The 15,650-nt window shown below is 56.1% G+C and overlaps 1 protein-coding gene across 6 annotated transcripts in view; it reads right to left on the bottom strand.

The window, feature by feature from the left end:
- The window catches only part of LOC123353605 (gametocyte-specific factor 1-like), a 31,145-nt gene extending 27,213 nt beyond the window's left edge, over positions 1-3,932 (bottom strand). The window contains exon 1 of one of the 6 annotated variants that reach the window (XM_044994836.1): positions 3,815-3,932. The gene's annotated coding sequence lies outside the window, so the exon portion shown is untranslated. Of the gene's footprint in view, positions 1-1,277; positions 1,420-3,399; positions 3,421-3,814 lie in introns of those variants that run through there. The other 5 variants (XM_044994837.1, XM_044994838.1, XM_044994835.1 and 2 more) reach the window with 5 other exon arrangements.
- Positions 3,933-15,650: the final 11,718 nt, after the last annotated feature.

The raw sequence follows: 15,650 nt of genomic DNA on the forward strand, positions 1-15,650 counted from the left end.
CTACTAAGGGTCAATGATCAACTGCATGACAGCAGCCAGTAGACTTTATATCTATGCTATGTATGCTTAGGACACAAGCTTATAAGGTGGCCCACGTATAACGTAGGGCACCTGGAACCTCATATTCTTCTGCCACACACAGAATGGTTTCTTCCAAGATGCTAAAATCCAAAGATTTTTGTCTGAAACATCCTCCTTGCCCAATAAATTTAAAAGGGTTAAAAGAACCAGTTCCCAAGAAAAGTTAAGCCATGTATTTTGAGAGCTCAGTTATCTCTTATACACAATTTAGTGCTCCATCCTGAGCCACTCCACCTGCCTGACAGGTCAACACTTTTACACCTATTTTGAAGAAGAAAGTAGGATCTGTATGAAGAAGAAAAAAAAGGCAGAGAGTTAGATTCTCTCCTGTCTTCACCGCAATTCATACAATTTGAATGCATCACTCATCTAAAAAATCCTTCCTCACAAGATTAAATTCTGTCTTATTTAGATTTATAAAGGACTGCACACACTCTAGAGACAATCTGGATCTCAGATTTGGTTGCCCACCAGAAAATATGGTTGCTGCTTTAAAAAAAAAAAAGCCAAAAAGGAGGTGCCCAATAAAACTGGCACACATGGGCCGCGTGTGTCGGCTGCGTATCCCTCGCTAAAGTGTGAGCTGCAGATCTGACCGGCACCACAATGTCCGAGGTGCCTTTGACAAACTGGTCGGTCTGGCCTAGGGCACCCCCGCAAGGGCACTGGTGTGTCCTACCCCACCTGCCCCCGGGGCACTATGGGGGCAGCCATCAGCCACAGGACACTGCGGGGGGCACGGACCACAGCCTGGGGGTGGCGCAGAGCGAGGCTGAGGCGCGGGCAGCCAAGGACCCGGGCTCTCCGGCATCCCCAGTGGCGCGGGCCGCTCCCGCCACACCGCGAGCCGGGGCGCCGGGCAACACAATCCCCCCGGCCCCGCGCAGGCTCGCAGCGCCCCGCACAGCCGGGAGCAGGCGGGGCCCGGCAGCCGGTGTCAGCCCCGGGGCCCGCAGCAGGGCCCGAGCCCAGGCCCCCCCCCCGCGGCAAGCGGGGCGGCCCCCCCCGAACCACCGGCACCAAGAGAGGCGAGAAGAGCCCCCGCCCCGCCCCTCCCCCCAACGACCGCACCTAGCGAGAGAGAGGCGAGAAGAGCCCCCCCGCCCCTCCCCCAACAACCCGGCCGGGGGCACCTGAGGAAAGGGGGAGGAAGCTCCCCCCGCCCACGCGCGGCCCCTCCCTGAGCCGTTACCCACCAGGCTTTGCGCCGAAGCAGCGCGTGGCCTTAGTGCGAAGGCGTCTCCGAAGCAGCCAGTGTGAAACTCCTCCCGCCGCCGCTGTGAGACCACAGCGAGGCTCTAACTCCCCACCCCCGTTTCGGGCACCATAACGAGGCTGCTGAAGTCACCCCGCCCAGCTCAAGGGGCGGGGCTAGCCGGGCACCGCAGGGAGGGGCGGGCTGTGAGGGAGTTGCCTGGTCACTCTGCGCTGGCGGCAGCGCCCCCTGGGGTTGGGGATGGAATGGCGCAGGGCATGTGTGGAGGGCGGGGTGCATGGTGGGAGTATGGCTGAGGGGCATGGTGCATGCTGGGACAGCAGTGGCCCCTGGGGAGGCAATGCAGCCTGCATGGGAGAGCAGGGCATGATGGGACTGCACCCTGAATGGGGGCAGGGCATGCTGGGGACATGGCTCAAGGTGGAGCAGTGTGTGCTGGAACAGCAGCTGAGGGGGGAGCAGTGCATGCTGGGAGTGCAGTTTGAGAGCTGGGGAGCTGTATATGCTTAGGGTTGCCAATTTCCTAATCACACAAAACCAAACACCTTAGCCCTGCCCTTTCCCTGAGACCCTGCCCCCCAATCACTACATTCCCCCTCCCTTGGTGTCTCGCTCTTCCCCACCCTCACTTTCACTGAGCTGTGGCAGGGGATTGGGGTGTGGGAGGGGGTGAGGGCTCTAACTGGGGGTGCAGGCTCCAGGGGGGGGGCCAGAAATGATGAGTTTAGGGTGTGGGTGGGGGCTCCAGGCTGGGACAGGGAGTTGGGGTGCAGGAGGGAGTGAGGGGTCTGGCTGGGGATGCGGGGTTTGGGGTGTAGGAGGAAGCTCCAGGCTGGGGCCAAGGGATTCAGCATGCAGGAGGGGGCTGCATCTTGAGGCAAAGGGTTGGGGTGCAGAGCATGAGGGCTCCAGCTAGCAGTGCAGGCTCTGGGGTGGGGCCAGGGATGAGAAGGTTGGGGTGCAGGAGGGGGCTCGGTTTGTGGGCAGTGCTCAGGGCTGGGGTACGGGCACAGGCTTACCTCAGCTGGCTCCCAGTTAGTGGCACAGCAGGGCTAAGGCAGGCTGCCTGCCTGCCCTGGCTCTGCGCTGCACCCAGGAAGCTGCCAGCAGCAGGTCCAGCTCTTAGGCTAGTGGCCAGGTCTCTCTGTGCACTGCTCTCACATGCAGGCACCGCCCTACCAGCTCCTATTGGCCATGGTTCCCAACCAATGGGAATGTGGAGCTGGTACTGGGGGGGGGGGAGAAAGACAGCCCACAGAGCCCCATGGCCCCCCTAACTAGGAGCCAGACCTGCTGGTCACTTCTGGGGCATAGCACAGTGCCAGGACATGTAGCGACTGCCTGCTTTAGACCCGCAGCACTGCTGACTGGACTTTTAACAGCCTGGTAGGTGGTGCTGACTGTAGCTGCCAGGGTCCTTTATGACCAGGTGTTCCTAACCCTATGCTGGGAGTGTGGTCAAGTAGGGAGGGGCACATCCTCATGAACTATGGGCTGCCCTCCTTAGACTAAGCTGCCCAGCACATGCTGGGGCCCCCTGAAAGATGTCACTTCAGTACTATAACATGCTTTTGCTCTGAAACATGACTGTCTAAAAATGGCCTCTCCTTAGCTGGCCTGCTCTGTGTGTGTGTATTGGAATCAGAGCTGTGACAAACATGAGAAGGGGAGGATTTGTTGCATTTTGATCCTCTTAACTCTGCAGAGCCAGCCCAGGTACAGGAGGGAGAGCTTGGGTCTATTCTACATCATCATTGTTACTATTTATTTGTCTCAGCATAGTACTCAGGAGCCCTAGTCATGGACAAGGATCTGTTGTGCTAGGCACTGTATAGTGTCTAATCAAATGCAACATTAACAGAATTAATATATTGCCTCTATATAAAACCATAGTACATCCATATCTTGAATACTGTGTGCAGATAGATTTGTCCTATCTCAAAGATATATTGGAAATGGAAAAGGTACAAAAAGGCAACAAAAATGACTAGGGGTATGGAACAACTTCCGTATAAGGAGAGAATAATAAGACTGGGACTTTTTAGCTTGGAAAAGAGATGACTCAGGGGGATATGATAGAGATCTATAAAATCATGACTGACCTGAAGAAAGTAAATAAGGAAGTGTTATTTAATCCTCCTGTAAGCCTCTGGACTCACTGCCACAGCACTTCCTGCTGGTGACTTCTGGGAATTCGCTCATTCCAGCTCCAGAGCACCCTCTATAGGCCAATGATCTGCATTACTTGTGGCCCCATGTCCCTCCCAGGACCCCAGTGCCCCTTTTACCTGGAGTGCTGCCCCCCTGGCAGTAACCCCTCACAGCCTCAGGGTCTACCCCTGACAGGGGAACCCCCACCCACTATCCCCACTTCACCTCAGTGTTTGACTACTGCCAGTTCCTGTCTGGCCCCCCGCTCACTGGGGCAGACTGCAGTGTAAGCCACTCATCATAGGCAAAGGGGGTTCAGACCTGCTGCCTCTGCCTACCCATGGGCTTCCCCCTGCAACCCAATACCTGAGGGGCCTTCAGCCTGAGGCTTTCCTGGGCTGGAGCTCCCCAGCCCTGCTCCACTCTAGGTTCCCTTCTCAGCACCTTGCAGAGAGGCCCGAGGCCCTTCTCCTTCTACATGCAGCAAGAGACTGCCTGGGCTGCTGGCTCACAGCCTTTTATAGGGGCCAGCTGGGCCTGATTGGGGCATAGCCCCAGCTGAGCCTACTTTCCTCCAATCAGCCCAGGCTTCTTGCCCCCAGCCGCAGCCCTCCCCTGGGCTGTTTCAAGCCCCACATGGCAGGAGCAGGTAATCACTCCACTACACTTTCGCACTTAAGCCCAGCTTAACTCTTTGATCCTGGCATTAGTTTGCAGGGTGAGTAGAAGAAAACCTCTGCTTCCTTGCAAGGTGAGCGCATTTACTATGGCGTCTCAGAGAGATGATGGACATGGGCCCCCTTGATGAAATTTAGACAGTCTCTCTTTTCAGAGTCAAAAGCACTTTGAAGACAATAGTTCCTGCCGTATGGTTCATTTGATGCAAATTAGCAGCTTTCTGCTGGCTCTGCTCATGTCTCCTGTAGCTTTGTTTAAAGTTGCCGTGGAAAATGTAAAGTTCCCAAACGGCTGTCTGCTGGCTTATTACAACCCCTTCCATGCAGGCTGTGCATGGAGCATCTTCCCCATGTCTCCATCAGATGCATCTAAATACGACGTTCCATCTTCAGTCTGTAAGCTGCGATAATCGCAGTGAAATTGTTCATACTGATCTTCGCTGACCCATAAATGTTATTTGTTTAGATCCCAAACAGATTGGAATTTCTATAGAAGGAGATATAGGGCCTCCTAAACAAACACACCAATGTCAGGCTTCATTACATTCAGTAATGGGTTTCAGAGTAGCAGCCGTGTTAGTCTGTATCTGCAAAAAGAACAGGAGTACTTGTGGCACCTTAGAGACTAACAAATTTATTTTAGCATGAGCTTTCGTGAGCTACAGCTCACTTCTTCGGATGCATAGAATGGAACACACAGACAGGAGATATTTATACATACAGAGAACATGAAAAGGTGGAAGTATGCTTTTCATGTTCTCTGTATGTATAAATATCTCCTGTCTGTGTGTTCCATTCTATGCATCCGAAGAAGTGAGCTGTAGCTCACGCTAAAATAAATTTGTTAGTCTCTAAAGTGCCACAAGTACTCCTATTCAGTAATGGCTGTCTCAAAGCGGTGGTGCCTGACAAATCTGTCTGTTGTGCACTCGGCAAACAAGCTCGATGGGTGTTCAACAGCCCAGAAATGAGTGACTTTAGCTTTGACTTTCAGTAGAGGTTAAAATATTGGACCTGATTCTGATCACACTTGTACTGGCATGATCAAGTTTAGCACCTTTGAGCTAGATGCAGTGTCTCATTTTCATTGAGTTCCTCACTTAATTTTTAACATAAGAACGGCCATACTGGGTCAGACCACAGGTGCACCTAGCCCAGTATCCTGTCTTCTGACAGTGGCCAATGCCAGGTGCCCCAGAGGGAATAAACAGAACAGGTAATCACCAAGTGATCCATCCCCTGTCACCCATTTCCAGCTTCTGGCAAACAGAGGCTAGGGACACCATCCCTGCCCATCCTAATAGCCATTGATGGACGTAATGGACCTAATTAATTTTAAATTAAATTATTTTCTAGTTACCTTTAAGATAAAGAAAAGCCAAGGCCTGACCCCTATGAAGCATTGGCTCAGCCAAGATCATGGCTTGGGAATTTTCCACAGCTGTAATCACAGCACCCAAATTGCAAAGGGGTTGCCCAGCATCTGCATCAGCCCCAACTGAAGCCAGGGAGGTCCAGCATTTTGAAGGTCATTGGCTGTTCATTAGAATTTGACCAAGGGATGGGTATTTGGACCAATCTGTTCCCATTTGGGTGTTTTCAAGTTTGGTACCTACATCCCTATTTAGGCACCTAATTAAGTGGGCTGATTTTTCAGAGTTGCTGAAATCAGCAGGAGTCCAGTGTCTCCAAATAATCAAGCTGCTTCTCAAGGTGTCTAGAGCTGGCTTTAGATACTGGATGTTAGATGCTTTGAAAGCTTTGGCCATAGTTTTTCACCCCAAAGCTGGGTTTTGGCTAGTGGGTCTGCCGCGTTCAGCCCCCTTTCTTATATGTCCACTGGGGCTTCGGGTTGAGAGCACCAAATTGCATATACAGTACAGGCAGCTGGATGGCTCCCAACACGAAGCGCAGGTAGTTGGGGCAGGATTCCCTCTTAGCATGGAACAAGCTGGGGATCACAATGGATGAAGTGGCCACAGACCCATTGGACTGGCAGCAAAGGACAAAGGACAAAAACCCTGGAAAAGTGGTTCGGTGTTGCTGCGTGGTGTGTGATTTGCCCTCTGTTAGCCCCCTTGCTCTGCTGAGCACTGCCTGCACGTATAGAGACGAGGGTCCCTGCCCCAAAGAGTTTACATTCTGTGGAAAAGACCAAGGGTGGAGTGAGAGGGATAAAATAGAGAGTCAAGTGTGTCTCAGCTCTTCCCCTTGGGGCCTCTACTGGGCCAGGGCTAATTCCTTGTCGGGGGGCTGGAGGAAGGATTTGAAGGAAAGTAGAGTGGCTTTATGAATGAGTTCTTGAAGGACATTCTATGCATAAGGACAGCATAAATCAATTGGAATATAACTATTGTACTTACATTTCAGTGTACAGTCTATAGAGCAGTATAAACACGTCATTGCCTGTAGGAAATTTTAGTCTGTACTAACTTTGCTAGTGCTTTTGATGTAGCCTGTTGTAAAACTGGGCAAATATCTAGATGAGTTAATGTAGATATTAACTGGAAGACCTCTGTGTGCCCCTAGGGGTTCGCGTCTCCCTGGTTGAGAACCACTGGCCTAGCATAATGGGCTCCTGGCTGAGAGGAAGTGGTCACCATTGAAGGGAAGGTTAAAAGGTGACTTGAACTCAAGTACCTACACAGGGAGGAGATTTCCAATTGCAGAATGTTCTTCAATGGAGCTGACAAAGGCAGAATGAGAACCAATGGTTGGAAGCTGAAATTAGAGAGATTCAGACTAGAAATAAGGTGCAATTTCTTCACAGTGAGAGTAATTAACTACTGGAACAACTCACCTAGGGTCATAGTGGATTCTTCATCCCCTGAAGCCTTTAAATCAAGACTAAAAAAGTATCTTTCTAAAACTGATGAATGTGATGCAGGAATCACTGGGCGAGGTTCTCTCTGACCTGTGCTAGGAGGTCAGACCAAATGGTCACAATGGTCCCTTGGACCTTAAAATCTATGACTGAGACTCCTCCTTGCTACCACAGTACAAATAATAAGCCTTTCTACTACTTGTATTTGCTTATACGAGACAGCTGCCAGGTGAACCCTATCCATAAGGTGCCTCATATACACAGGGGCCAGGTGAATTAGTCCACACAGTGGCCATTAACACCTGCCAAAATGCTTAGGACCTAGAATTGCCAACTTCCCAGACCGGAAGCTCTCTGGGGCAGGGGCCATCTTTTTGTTCTGTGTTTGTACAGTGCCTAGCACTATGGGCTCCTGATCCAAGACTAGAGCTCCTAAGCACTACAGCAATACAATCAATCATATTAGTATGTAGGTGTATTGCAGTAGTGCCCAGGAGTGTTAGGCATGAAGCAGGTGTCACAGGGTCCCCGGGCGATGCTTTGGAACTGCTCCCCACAGAGCCAGTCAGGACTTTGGGAAGCCTCCTCTCCCTTGGAGCAGACTGTCTTCAGGGCAAGAAGCTCACACGGCTTCACCTTCCTGGGTCAGACCTTGGAGCATTCAGCATCCTCTGCCCCTCCGCACACTTCCCACAGCGAATCCGCCCAGGCAAGGTCCTGGGGAAGCCAGAGGGTCAGACGTGACTCTTAGCCAGCCAGTAAAACAGCGGTTTATTAGATGACAGGAATACGATCTAAAACAGAGCTTGTAGGTACAGAGAACGGGACCCCTCAGCTGGGTCCATTCTGGGGCCCAGCAAGCCAGACAACCCCGTCTGCCCTCACTTCCCATCCCCAGCCAGCTCCAAACTGAAACCCCCTTCAGCCCCTCCTTCTCTGCTGAGTTCCTTTCCCGGGCCAGGAGGTCACCTGACCTCTTTGTTCTCCCACACCTTTAGCATCCCCTTGCAGGGGGGAAGGGCCCGGGCCATTTGTTGCCAGGAGACAGAGTGTCAGCCATTTATGCATGCTGGAGACTTAAGAAATGCATAGGGGAAACTGAGGAACCCACACGGTATTCAGAGGAAACATTAAGAACAGTCCCACTTTATCACATCTCTCCCCCCTTCGAGATTGAACTGAGCGAGGTCACTTTATCCAGTGACCTGGGGAAGTTCGAACCCACCCACATTCCCATGGATACCCCATTATCTCTCCCATTCCTTGGTGGGAGTTACACCAGGCCCTTCCAGTTTCACACCCTCCCGTGGGTCTGTTGTGCTTGATGGCGCCTGCAAGCTGCATGTGGGAAGGTTTATGCAGCCCGTACCCTTTTCCCACCCCAATATCCCTAGGGTTCAAACTGAGATTGGGTCTTTTCCCAGTGCTCCAGTTTGGAGGGCTGCAATTCAGGCTTTTTTGGTTAAGAGCCCCCATCTTGACGTTGGCCACCCTCTGAACAGGTGTCTCTGTCCCCAGCAGCTCGGCATCAGCCCCTTGCATTTGATGCTGCCACATTGGAGGAGAGTAGTCAGTATACACAGTAAAGCGCCCCCCAAATAGATCCAGCTGCAGCTTTCTAAGGGCCGGCACCATGGCCAGGCAATTCTTCTCTGAGGCCGCAGAGTTCTGCTCCTGGGGCAGCAGTTTTTTGCTGAGGTACCTAATGGGGTGTCTCCCCCCCATCAGCATCGGCTTGCATGAGCACCGTGCCCAGCCCTGCGTCTCAGGCATCGGTGAACACTGCAAAGGGCTTGGCAAAGTCTGGGTTTACCAAATTTACCGGGCCCTGGATTAGAGTCTCCTTAAGTATACAGAGAGCCCTCTGGCACTGCTCAGTCCAGACCACCTCGTCTGGCTTACCCGTCTTACATAGCTCAGGGATGGGGGCAGCTAGGGGCCTAACGTGAGGTACAAACCTCCGATAGCACCCCGCCATCCTGGAATGGGCCAATCTTTGATCATCTCCACCTTGCACTTTTTGGCTTTTACCATCAGTCCTGCCTCCTTGAGGCAGCCCAGCCCCCCTCTTCACCTGGGACACATGTTTCTCCTAGGTCTGGGTAAAGACACACATGTCATCGTACGCCAGGGCCAAGTTCTCCATCCCCCTCAGCTTGTCTAGAATCTCCCCAGGCCTAGGCATGGGGTAGGCATCGGACACGGTGATGGCTTTAATTTTCTGATATTCCCCACAGAACCAGATCATTCCATCTTCCTTGGGGGCCAGCCCCACAGGTGAGGCCCATGGGCTGTTGAATGCCTGGATCACATCTAAAGCCGGCAGGTTCTAGACCTCTCTCTCCAGGTTCTGGGCTGTTTTCCCAGTGACTTTGAATGGGGAACGCCTGATGGGAAGATTGGCTCCCACCTCAGGGAAGAGATCCACTAGGGGGTCTTCCCCCTTCTCCTCCCAATCCTCCCCTTCCAGGTCCAGGGGTCCCCTCACTCTCCTCCCATACAGCAGCTCGAAAGGGAAGAACCCTGTGGATCCACTTGTAGAGGGGAAGGGCCCGGGCCATTTGTTGCCGGGAGACAGAGTGTCGGCCATTTATGTATGCTGGAGACTTAAGAAATGCATAGGGAAAACTGAGGCACCCACACGGTATTCAGAGGAAACATTAAGAACAGTCCCACTTCGTCACAGCAGGACCCCACTGTGCCAGCCTCTGTACAAAGCCAGAACAGAAAGACAGTCCCTGCCCTAAAACGCTTCCAGTCTAAGGACAAGAGAAAGAACGGTTACTCACCTGTAGTAACTGTTGTTCTTCGAGATGTGTTGCTCCAATCCATTCCAGTTAGGTGTGCGCGCCGCGCGTGCACGGCTTCTCCGGAACTTTTTCCCTAGCAACCCCGGCGGGCCGGCTGGCGCCCCCTGGAGTGGCGCCGCCATGGCGCTAAATATATACCCCAGCCGGCCCGTCCGCTCCTCAGTTCCTTCTTGCCGGCTACTCCGACAGTGGGGAAGGAGGGCGGGTCTGGAATGGATTGGAGCAACACATCTCGAAGAACAACAGTTACTACAGGTGAGTAACCGTTCTTTCTTCTTCGAGTGATTGCTCCAATGCATTCCAGTTAGGTGATTCCCAAGCCTTACCTAGGCGGTGGGGTCGGAGTGAGACGTGGCGGAATGCAATACCGCAGAGCTGAAGGCTGCATCGTCTCTAGACTGCTGCACCAACGCGTAGTGGGAGGCGAAGGTGTGGACCGAAGACCAGGTGGCCGCTCTGCAGATGTCCTGGATGGGGACATGGTTCAGGAAGGCGGCTGACGAGGCGTGTGCCCTTGTAGAGTGAGCGGTGAGTCGGCATGGTGTCACGTGAGCAAGCTCGTAGCATGACCTGATGCATTGAGTCACCCAGGAGGAAATGCGCTGGGTAGAGACCGGTTCGCCCTTCATGCGATCAGCGACTGCGATGAAGAGTTGGGTGGAACGCCGAAAGGACCTTGTCCGGTCGATGTAAAACGCCAGCGCCCGACGGACGTCGAGAGTGTGGAGCTGTTGCTCCCGGGACGAAGCATGGGGCTTCGGAAAGAAAACCGGGAGAAAGACGTCCTGATTAAGGTGGAAGGCCGAGACCACCTTTGGTAGGAAGGCCGGGTGAGGACGAAACTGCACCTTATCAGCGTGAAAGACGGTGTAGGGGGGGCCCACCGTCAATGCTCGGAGCTCCGAGACTCTCCTTGCAGACGTTATGGCAACCAGGAATGCCGTTTTATAGGAGAGGTAGAGGAGAGAACACGTGGCCATAGGCTCGAATGGCGGACACATGAGCCTGGCCAGGACGAGGTTCAAGTCCCAGGTCGGGGCAGGGCGACGTACTGGCGGGTACAAGCGGTCGAGGCCCTTCAGGAAGCGGGAGACCATCGGATTGGAAAAGATGGTTCGACCCTCCACCGACGGACGAAAGGCGGACAGTGATGCGAGGTGGACCCGCAAGGAGGAAACCGCCAGACCCTGTTCCTTAAGGTACCATAGGTAATCTAGGATGGTAGGGACAGGTACCACGAATGGGTTGAGCCCTTGCTGGTCACACCAGAGCGCGAACCTCTTCCATTTTGCCATGTAGGTGGTACGAGTGGAAGGCTTTCTGCTTTCAAGCAGGACTTGCTGCACCGCCGCCGAACAGCCCCTCTCTGCGTGGGTCAACCACGCAGGTACCAGGCTGTAAGATGGAGGGACTGCAGATTCGGATGGTGGAGTTTGCCGAAGTCCTGCGTGATGAGGTCCGGCCACAATGGGAGGGTGATGGGCTCCCGAACGGAGAGCTCGAGCAGCAGGGTGTACCAATGCTGCCTCGGCCAGGCTGGAGCCACGAGTATCATGGTGGCTCGATCCCTCCGAAGCTTCTGGAGCACTCTGTGCACGAGTGGAAACGGAGGGAAGGCATAGAGGAGGTGAGTCTGCCACGGATACAGGAAAGCGTCCGACAGAGAGCCCGGCGAGTGCCCCCGGAACGAACAGAACTGGAGACACTTCCTGTTCGCCTTGGAGGCGAAGAGGTCGACCCGGGGAAACCCCCACCTCTGGAAGATCGTGAGAGCAACGTCGGGACGGAGGGACCACTCGTGGGAGAGAAACGACCTGCTGAGATGGTCGGCCAGCGTGTTCTGCACTCCCGGAAGAAAGGACGCTTCCAGGTGAATGGAGTGGGCCACACAGAATTCCCACAGGAGGATCGCTTCCCTGCAGAGAGGTGACGAGCGGGCTCCGCCCTGCTTGTTCACGTAGAACATTGCTGTTGTGTTGTCCGTGAATACTGTCACACAGCGGCCTTGCAGCTTGGTCCGAAAGGTGTGACATGCAATACGGATTGCTCGGAGCTCGCGGACATTGATGTGGAGTGTGAGCTCGCTTGCTGACCAGAGGCCTTGAGTGTGGAGGTCTCCCAGGTGAGCCCCCCATCCGAGCGCAGAGGCGTCCGTGGTCAACGTTGCCGATGGCCGGGGAGGGTGGAACGGAACTCCGGCGCACACGACCTCCGGGTCGAGCCACCAGCGGAGGGAGTCGAGAGCCGTCCTGTTGACTGTGACCACCATGTCGATGGTGTCGCGATGCGGGCGGTACACCGTCGCGAGCCAGGACTGAAACGGACGAAGGTGAAGTCGTGCGTACGCGGTGACGTATGTACACGATGCCATGTGGCCCAGGAGGCGGAGGCATGACCGCACCGTCGTGGTCGGGAAACTGACGAGGTCTCGGATGATGGAGACCATCGTCTGGTGTCGAGCGCGAGGGAGACAGGCTCTGGCCATCGTGGAGTCGAGGACCGCCCCAATGAATTCGACTCGCTGCGTCGGAATCAAAGTTGACTTCTCGGTGTTGACAAGAAGACCGAGGCGCCGAAAGAGGGCCAGGACCTCTATTATCTGACTCTCCACGAGCTGTCTGGACAGACCGCGAATCAGCCAGTCGTCCAGGTACGGGTATACGTGTATCTGGTTCCGTCGCAGTGCTGCGGCGACGACCGCCATGCATTTGGTGAATACTCTGGGGGCGGTCGAAAGGCCGAATGGCAACACGGCGAATTGGTAGTGGGCGTCGTTGGCCACAAACCGAAGGTAGCGCCGATGAGGGGGGTAGATAGCGACATGGAAGTAGGCATCCTTCATGTCGAGGGCCGCAAACCAGTCTCCCGGATCCAGGGAGGGAATGATGGTCCCCAAGGTGACCATGCGGAACTTGGGCTTGAGTAGGTATCTGTTCAGCCCGCGAAGGTCCAGGATAGGACGTAGCCCGCCTTTTGCCTTGGGGATGAGGAAATACCTGGAGTAAAATCCCCTGCCCCGCCTGGAGGGAGGCACCTCCTCTATGGCACCCACGCTCAACAGAGTCTGGACCTCTTGTAGGAGGACTTGCTCGTGAGAGGGGTCCCTGAAGAGGGACAGGGAAGGTGGGTGGGAAGGAGGTGGAGAAACAAACTGAAGACGGTATCCCGAGTGGACCGTGCTGAGCACCCAGCCGTCCGACGTTACTCGGGACCACTCCAAGAAAAAACGGGAGAGGCGGTTGTGAAATAAACGATGAGGATCCGTAGGGGAGAGTGATGTGCAGCCCTCGTGCGTCCCATCAAAAGGGTTGCTTTGCTGCCTGTGGGGCTTTGGAAGCGGCCTGGCCCCGGTTTCAGCGGTTGCCCGACGGGCGACGGCGATTTTGGGCCGGTCGCCGAGCCGGGTAGGGTCGGTACCGCGACTGATAGCGGGAGGGCTGCGGGCGGAAAGGTCTACGTTGCGTAACCGGCGTATGCATCCCGAGTGTCCGGATCGCCACCCGGCCGTCCTTGAGCGACTGGATCCGCGAATCCGTCTTCTCCGAAAACAATCCCTTGGTGTCAAAGGGCAAATCCTGGAGAGTAAACTGGACTTCTGGAGGCAGGGTGGAAGATTGGAGCCAGGCGATGCGCCGCATCGTGACCCCTGTTGCTAAGGTCCGTGCCCCTGAGTCCGCCGCGTCGAGGCCGGCTGTAATGGAGGAGCGAGAGGACCGCCTCCCTTCCTCCAACATTGTGGTGAAGTCCTGGCGGGATGTTGACGGCAGGAGGTCAGTGAACTTGGCCAGAGACGTGAGTATGTCGAACACGTATCTGGCCAGGAGGACCTGTTGGTTACCGATCCTCATCTGCAGGCCCCCTGCAGAATAGACCTTTCGGCCGAGAAGGTCCATCCGCCTTGCCTCTTTCGCCTTTGGGGCAGCGGCCGGCTGGCCGTTACGCTCCCTATCGTTAACGGACTGTACCACCAGGGAGTCCGGAGTTGGATGCACGTACAGGTACTCATAGCCCGATGGAGGGACTGAGTACTTCCTTTCCACTCCCCTGGCTGTGGGAGGCACGGAAGCGGGCGTTTGCCAAATGGTGGTGGCGTTTCGTTGGACCGTGCGCACAAAAGGTAACGCAACCCGGACTGGCACGTCTGACCCCACCACGTTTGTGATGGGGTCCTCGTCCTCTTTTACTTCCTCTATAGGGAGGTCCATAGCCGTCGCCACACGGCGGAGTAAGTCTTGATGCGCCTTCGCATCAACGGGGGGCGGCTCCCTTGATGCCGCGCCGGCCACTGCCTCATCGGGAGAGGATGAGGAGGATGACACCTGAACGACCTCAGCCGAAGAGGGGTCCACTGCGTGGTGGGCTGGGGGTTCGGAGGGGCACTCTGGCACCACCGGAACGGCTGGCGGTGGGGATGGCGGTGGTCGGGATATCGATGCCTCTGGGACTCTGCGGTGGGCCGCTGGAGGCCTCGGCGGAGCAGGCATAGCGTCCGACTCATATTGTGCCCATGGGACCCAAAAACCCCACTGCTGGGCCCCGCTAGGCTGGGCTGGCGGCGTTGGAGGCGGGAGCCCATAGGCTTCTGCGCCGGAGGCGACCGACTCAGGGCGGGAAGGCCAGGGAGGTGCCAAAGAGGGTCCAGGGCATACCGCCGGGGGATGCTCTTCCCCTCGGCGCTGGGAAGGCGACCTCGCTCGACGGTCTTCACGGTGCCGGGAGCTCGACCGGTGCCGGGAGCTCGACCGGTGCCGGGAGCTGCGCCGGTGCCGGGGGCTGGTCCGGTGCCGGGAGCTCGACCGGGAGTAAGATCCCCGATGCCGAGACCGACCATGATCACCGCGGTGCCGGGAGCTCGACCGGTGTCGGGAGCTCGACCGAGAGTGCGAACTGCGACGCCTGGAGCGTCCGCGGGAGTCTCGGTGCCGGGAATGGTGCCGGGACTGAGACCGGCGGTGCCTAGCTGGTGGCGACCTCGATCTGGTGCGACGTCGGGAGTGCGACCGGTACCGCGAAACGGAGCGGTACCGGGACTTCGACCGACGAGGAGACTGCGATCGGTGCCGCGATGGGGTGCGGTGCCGGGAGCGCGATCGGCGGGACGGCAAGCTGTCGACGGTGCGGGAGCGAGACCGGGACCGTGACCGACGTCCACGCCTCGATTCCATGGAGGGTGGCCGGACCATTGCCGCCGGTTTTCCCTGGAGACGACAGCCCGCGCCGGCGGTGCCGGGGGCCGGAGGCCTGGAGCCTCTATGAGCTGTATCAGCTCTCGCGCAGAGGCGAACGTCTCCGGCGTCGACGGCCGCCGAGGCTCGACCACGGACGGCACCGGGGAGCGAGGCGGCGCCGGACTCGACGGCCCTTGCGGCGCCGGAGTCACAGGTGCAATGCACTGTTTGTGCAGAGGCACCACAGGGGCTGCAGGCTGCGGAGTTGCCTTGGCGGAGTCCTGCACGCGCGCCTGAGCCAAAGCCTTCGCCAGTCTTTGCTTCCTGGCGGGCGAGAGGGAGCGGTGCCGAGTCTTCGCAGCCGCTTTCTTCGCCGGCGGTGCCGCAGTCGGTGCCGGCGGTGTGTCCTGCACGGGAGGAGGCCGCGGAGGCGGCGCGGGCGGTGCCGGTGGTTGGAGGGACTCCTCCATGAGGATCTGTTTTAAGCGGCTATCTCGATCCTTGCGGGTCCGCGGCTTGAATTTTAAACAGATCTGGCACTTGTCAGTTCGGTGCCCTTCGCCTAAGCAGCGGAGACACGCGTCGTGCGGGTCTCCTACGGGCATCGGTTTCTGGCACCCCGTGCAGGGCTTAAAGCCCGGTGCTTTGGGCATGAGCCCGCACCGGCTAAGGCAAAAAAAGGGGGAACCCCCCCTTTTTTAGCCTAACTAACTAACACTAACT

The sequence above is a fragment of the Mauremys mutica genome, chromosome 20, assembly GCF_020497125.1.
Source record: "Mauremys mutica isolate MM-2020 ecotype Southern chromosome 20, ASM2049712v1, whole genome shotgun sequence".
Classification (NCBI taxonomy): Eukaryota; Metazoa; Chordata; order Testudines; family Geoemydidae; genus Mauremys; species Mauremys mutica.